The following is a 7,344-nucleotide window of genomic DNA, read 5'->3' on the forward strand; positions in this document are numbered from 1 at the left end:
ACCTTTTGCTTGGAACATTCACCAAGATTTGTTTCTTGTGCCAAAGTTCCAGAGTGTGGACCAAGCAGGAGCTGGACTCTGTACACACTGTTCAAGTGTGTACTTGGGTTCTTCTCTTCTACTGAATGACCCTGTTCCTCTCTCAATGTCATGGGACACAAACAAGGAAACCCTTGCCATTCTCAGCTCCATGTCTCAAAAAAGCTCAGGCCATCCCAAAGATCCATACTGGCATTCCCAAATCCAGGGTGAAATTTGGGTTCCTGTAGGTTTAACCTGATAGGGAACTGTCTCCGTCATCTTTCCAGGACGTGTCTAATAGGCTCCAAGGAAAATTCATTGAGATGAGAGATATAGACATCATTCCCTGGAAAGAGCTTTATAGGAATGGGCTGGTTGATTCTGCCATCCCCTATTTATTGTGAAAGAACTCAGAAGCTGGTCAATATGGCCTGGGATCCATCACTTAATGACTTATTCTTCTGCATGTGAAGTTCATTTGGTGCCATCAAAATAATACATACTTGGTTTGGAGCTAGTCTCTGGTTAGCTGTCTGACTTCAGACACATTTCTTACCTATAGGATTGCTTGAGGATTGAGATAATGTATGACTTTACTCATAATAGAAGCTGTACTAGTATATATTCTCTTTTTCAACAACACAGTGGCAAATGTCACCTTACTCCACTGGAAGACCCTGTAGGTTTGCTTTTCTCCTGTTGGTGCTAAGTGGCAGCAATGGCCTGGGAGGCATGGGAGCAAAGAGTCATTCTTGAAGAATGGGCACTGCTTTTTGCTCTATTTTCTTTTTCTGCATTTCCATCTCTGATTGGTAGCTACACCAGGCCACGTGTTGTCACTGAAACAGCTTCACACCATAGGATTGTACTGAAGTGTCCCTCTCAATAGCAGTTGCCTTCTTGGTCCAGTGAAAACAGTGATCTGATTGCTGATCCCATAGCTGGGCTCCTAGCAGGACTGCAATGACTGCATTTCCACAGAGCTCCTCCTTTTGAACCAGCACTCATTCTACCTACCTGGGCTCAAATACAGATTGTCCTCATTGATTTCTTTGTTTGCTTGGGTTTCCCCCCTCCGTATGATAAAGTCTTGAGAGTGGAGACACAGATTTATTCATGTACACATGTGCGCACGCTTGCACTAACTCTCTCTCTCTCTCTCTATCTCTCTCTCTCTTTCTCTCTCTCTCTCTCTCTCTCTCTTTCTCTCTCTCTTTCTCGCTGTCTCTCTCTCTCTCTCTTCCTCTCTCTCCAGGGTCTCCTGGCTGTTGTGGCCATCTAGTTTAAGGGATATTAGAGTTTGTAGCTGGTTTAAGGCAAATTATAGCCTGAATTAATATCTTTAGATACTTTTCCAACAAAGGTTGTATTATTGTGTTTAACAATTCATAAAAACATGCCACATAGCATGAGTGTTTTTAATGATTAATTTTCGGTACTGAACAGCTAGCAAATATTTGGCTAGAATTACCTGTGCTTAGATGCTGTGCAATTGAAAGAAAATTCTCCTGTGGATGTGCTATTTATAACACTACTTTAAAATATTATCTTGTTCAAATGCAGCATCTCATTAGGAGTTAAGTCCTAGAACTACCTGACCCTCCCCCCAAAAAAGTACTCCTTTAAAATAACATGTTGTCATGGTAGTGTGAAAATGTTAAGGTGCTATTGTCCCTCTATGAAATGAGCACACTACCACAATGACTTCAACTTCTGTGGTGAGAAATCACAAGTCACGCCACAAGTCACTCTCCGGAGTTGAGAAGCCCTCATCAGATGGTGGAACAGATCACTGTTTTCTTAAAGCTTTAAGGTAAAATATTACATGACAGAGCACAAGAAAACATGGGACTTTAAAAAAGCAAATGGATGAAATCTGTCATTTCAAAAAAAACCCCAACATTGTAAAGGACTCTTCATTTTTAAAGGAAAATAATGGAGAAGAAATGTCGGGCACTCTGGTTTTCCTGAATGGATTTTAGCTCATATGCATCACAAGCCATTTTTTAGGAAAATCAAATTTTCACACATTTATAGAAATAATTTGCTTCAGATCTGCAATGAAGGCTTGAAGCCACATGTGTTTTGGGAGCTGCCAATCCAGGATAACGTCTAGAGTATCTTTTTTTTTTTCTTTTAATACCTAAATTAGATCTATGTGGAGTGTGGAAACAGCAGATAACTGGCAATGTAGAATTGGCAGAAGGGAAAGAAAAAAGAAGAAAAAAAAAGGAACTTTCTTTAACCACTGCCCCTCCCCCCAAAGTAAAATGACTGTATTGTGCTTTTATCGACAGAGTTACATGCAGCAGTGAATGCTTGAATCATTTCAGAGATAATGAGACATTATGTGTCTTGGTTCACTATTTAAAAATATAAAACCAACAATTACAGATGGAAACTATTCATTTGGAGATTTAAGGATGGGAAAAAAAGCAAAAAAAAAAAAAAAAACAACCCATAGTCTGAGCATACTGTAGATAATTTAGCCCATGCAGTTCTGATTTCAGATTCCAGAGTAAAGAGGTGGGTTCATTTACAGTGAAGAACATGCAGCAGGGAGAGTGTGCTGTGGGTTTGGGTTTGATTCTGACCCAGTCCCAGACTTGAGCCCCCTGGTCTGTGTGCACAAGAGGTCACAACTGCCACCTCCCCAGGTTTTAATTCTTACAGTAGCATCCAATAGCAAGAAAACCACTTGCAAAATAAATGGTGCATCAAATGGAGATTCATCTCACTAGACAAGCCAATGATTGGCAAGAAATATCTCTGGCAAGAAATGTCTCAAGTCTGGCTACAGAGACCTTAAAGCCATTCTGTTTGAATCATCTGAAGTCTGGGAGGGTGAGGTAGTCAACGTCTAATTATTGAACGTAAAGAATCCTTTTCTATGTATTTTAAGCACATTTTGTTGGAGGAAGCATTATTCTCAATGTGCTCATAATCTGAAAAAATTATATCTTCAGTGTTTAGTAGGCATAAAGTTAGTTTTATGCATGGAAATTAAAATGTTTGAGGCATTTGTCCTGAAATACATTTTTTAAGATTATCAATTTAGACTGTAGAGTTGCAAAATCTTAGACAAAGATAATAAACTTCTGAGTATTTCTGTTCAGAATGAAAAAAAAATTCAATAAATTTAAAAAAACAGTATATTTTTATGGGTTAAAATGTTCACCTAAGCAAAGGTAAACTTCCAGTTAATAGTAGTAATACTAATACCAGTGTTATAAAAGTTTTATAACTCAATTCAAGTATGAGAATATATGCCCTTTAAAAACATTAAGCTGTTATTTTTATCAAAAACCACTCACTTTATTCTAATACTTATGAAAACAAATTTTGCAGTTTTTTAATGGTTATCTATTAATTGAGGGATTCGCTTCTACTTCATAGAAAGCATCAATTAATACCTTAAAACATTAACCTTTGTTTTACATTTTTCTCCAAAGAAAATGTGTTATTTAGAAAACAAACATTGTTGCCTTGTGATCAGGGTTATTTTTTTTCAAATGAGCCAACACAACGGAATAAAATATACGATCTGAGTGGCTGAGGCTGACTCACTTCCTGTTTCAATAACAAAAATGTCATCAGCTAGACTCCAACCAGCACAGTTTGTCACTGTGTTTGTGGCTTTATTTGTACTTGTTGCCAAAGGTTCTTAGGGAAAATACACTCATCATTTTCATACCAGAAAGGAGACTCTCAGTGAGCAGATTTGGCTACGGCTGTTGCCTTGTATATTATTTATGTTATAACCAATGCTTTCTTAATGCAGGGAGAATGCTTGTCTGGCTGCATAAAACTACTGGGAATTCACAGTTCACTCATGTCACCAAAGTGCTAACACCAGTGGTGGTTTTCCAAAGAGTGAGCAGTATGCTCAAGTGGCAAGGTAAAACATCACAGCTGAGAATCAAAGGCCTAAATGTTTGCCTGCCTTATCTAAGAGACTATTGGATCTTGGACTTTCATTTAACATCTACAGATGATAGTATTGAATAAGATGATCTCTATGTTTTCTTCTAATAAAAAATTCCAAGATTCTTTTCCTAGAATCATGAAACTCAGTTGTCATTCTTTGCTTGGTCAGTGTATAATGTTCCCTGAATTTAGAACTTGATCCCCTATCGATTCACTGGTCTGATTTTAAATGATTCATCTGCATGAGTCATTGCCACATGACTCCAGGATTGGATGGCTATCTACTGCATTGGTACTACCTTTTTTTGCAAATTGCAGTAGCTCAGCTGCTAAAGATTCCAGACTGTGCGTGCCCCTGGTCACATCAGCTGCAAGACCGCATTCAGGGCTTGCAAGACACACCTGGAGGGCTTGGGAAGAAGAGGATCCAGGTATCTAATTGGACTCCCTAAATGCCATTCCAGGCTGTCTTTGAGGTTTACGTGGTTTAGGACAGATTCTCAGGAGACAGAGAGGCATTTCAGGAATCCTCCAGATCTTACCTGAGGAAAGCCACTCTGGTGACTCATCAGGTGTGACATTCCCCTTAGAGTCAGAATGAAACAACATCCTATTCAAGAGAAGAGGGACTTTCCTGCAGCTGATGGGGAAACTTAGACAAAATCCAAGTCATTCTTTTGCCCAGTTTTAGAAATCTCCATGCCTGTATGGAAGCATATGGATCTTAATGATTTCTCTTTCAAAATCCTTGTAGAGAATGACATTCTGGCCATGTTTCTCCCTCAAATGTGTCTTAAAAATTCATCAGAGTCTAACTATAAAGGCACCACCCAGTTGTAATAATTAGCATCTTATTTGCATTCAGTTTGATTCCAAGTTCTACATAAGTGTCTAATCTGGTGATATGCATTGTGTAATTGCTAAGTAAATATTTGCCATCCGTTACAAAGAATGAATAAAATGGGCATGGCTGTTTTCCTGTCCTTGTAACCCAGGGTTTTATTCTTCATGAGTAGTGTGTGACTATAGTCAAATCAGTGGCAGCCATAACCATCAGCCTTGCATCATGGTATTATGTTCCTGTGACTCCCTTATTGATAACTGGGCATCCACTTTGGACTCAGTTACAAAAACATTATGGAAGACTATGCTGCTATGTATCTACCAAAAATGATGGGGATGCCCTGTTTTCTATAAAGCTTGACATTCCTGAGGAAGAGGGTTGCAGCTATTGAAAAAAATACCATCCTCAGGAAATGAGTCCGCAACCTTGTCCATGGCCATGGACAATCAGTCACAACCTGGGGATACTGAAAAGTGTTTGAACCAATGCCAGGGTTTCAACCAATTCAAGAGTGACTTGGTCCCTCCCTAGCAGTCAGAAGCAATTTGGGTCTATAGGTCCCATGGATAACAGGAAATATCCAAAGTCTACTCTTGCATTGCTTTGGTTTACCAAGAGTTTATGGGCTGAGTATCAACTGGTGCTGGTCATTTCCAGTTTTGCCCAAAAGAAACCAACAGTTCAATCATGTAATAGTCTCTAGCTCCTCCTTCCCCTTTAGGCCTTCTCCCTGACAGTCTTTGCTCCCAGAAATAGTCCTCCTACCATAGATTGATTGATGACTGCAGGCTACTTTCACTTCCCATTTTAAGATTTTAAAATTCCCCAGTCTAGATTCTCACTTTAGAATCTTTGCTGTAAGCTTCTGATCCTCAAATCCTTCTAGAGCCTTAACCCCATTACTCTGAGATCACCTGTAAATACAAACTGCAGTGTATCCTTCCCAGTCTGGAACAGACTAGCTGTTCCTAGACACAGCTCCACTTCTTCCCTTTTGTGTATTTCTTGCAAGAACTGTGCCCCCACTGCCTTTGCCGACTGAGGCCTTTTCCTCACCCCAGAGCCCTACCATGCCTCTCCCAGCTACCTCTTTCCAGCCATCCCCTATCTGATAGACCTCTTCCCCCTTGGCCTGTTAGCAGCACCTGAGTCTGTACTGTTTGAGAATGATCTTGTGATCTCTATTTTGAGCTGCACAATTGTCTTTGGATATGGGTCCCCAACATAACTGTTTCCCTGCAGCCCAGTTCACTCATAGATCCATGGCTTGGCAGAGAGAGCTCTCAGGCTGAGTGACCATGGACCAGCCTGCGTCTCTGTACCTCAGTTTCCTCCTCTGTAGGAGGAGAACACCAAAACTGACCTCATGGAAACCTTGTGAGGAGAGAAGGAGAAGATGAACGTAAAGGACCTGGTAGGAGTTGACATACGACAGAAACTCAGGAATCACCTCCTACTGACACCTGAAGATCACAAGAGCAATTGGCTCATTAGCTTTCCCAGGGAAGGCATTTCTGCTCCATGTACTATTATTGGTATCTCTGATTTGGGGTTCTGAACTTGTGTGCTTCACAGGGGCTTCAAGTCCCCTGTGTCACTCAATAGTGACAAACCAAAATAAAAGATCTTGGCAAATGATTAGCAGCCATTCCTGCTGCTGTGGTCATAAACCCTGTTGCTATTTTAGGGCCAGTATTGTTCAAGCTGGATTTAGTTTTCCTTTGCTGTCTATTTTGGCGTTGACTTGCTCTAAAAGGGCAGGCTGCACATGGTGTGTCAAGCCAGTGGCTTGTCTGTGGTCTTTGTCCAAGTTTACTCAGTGAGGAGATCAGCAATGGGAAAAATAAAAGAACCTGAAAAAAAATCACCTTTCATTCAGTCTTTTTTAAAATATATTTTTAAACAAAGAGATGTCTTAGAAAGTGTTTTGCTTCTACTTGTAAAGCCAGAGGAAATAAGATTTATGTAGTAATGTGAATTATTGGAAGAAGAGAGAAGGAGTGAAGATCTTTCTACAATGTCTCTCTCTACATATACAGATCTCTTGCTCTCTTTATATATATGCAAGTTTTTCTGTGTGTGTGCACGTGTGTTTACCCATGTATGTCTGTATACGTATATGTAACATGTGTGCCTATGTTTGTGTATGTCTGTATTTGTGCATGTGGATGCATGTAGTTCTTAATCTGCTCATCTGTTTTCTGAATAGGATGAATTTTTGAACCCCAGAAAAAAAAGTGTTTTCTTAAACTTATGAAAGAAATCTGTCAATACAGCTTAACCACAATGTAAATTGGGGGGATTAACATCTTGTAAGTATTTTAGGTTATTTTTTTCAAGTACTGTTTACCAATTCTGAAATTCCCTGTCATGCAGCTATTGGCACCTACCATCCTGTAATAGGACAGGAAAAACATCACATTTTATTTGTACTTCTTCTTTATCAAACTGTGTCAATAGAGTGAGCTTGACAAGTGACAGTTTGCCTTTTTACTGCAGAGGGTCTGTTGTGGTTCAGCATCTAGTGCTTCTGTTCCTAAGAACCTTAGCAT

This window comes from Marmota marmota, unplaced genomic scaffold, assembly GCF_001458135.2.
Source record: "Marmota marmota marmota unplaced genomic scaffold, marMar, whole genome shotgun sequence".
Taxonomy (NCBI): domain Eukaryota; kingdom Metazoa; phylum Chordata; class Mammalia; order Rodentia; family Sciuridae; genus Marmota; species Marmota marmota.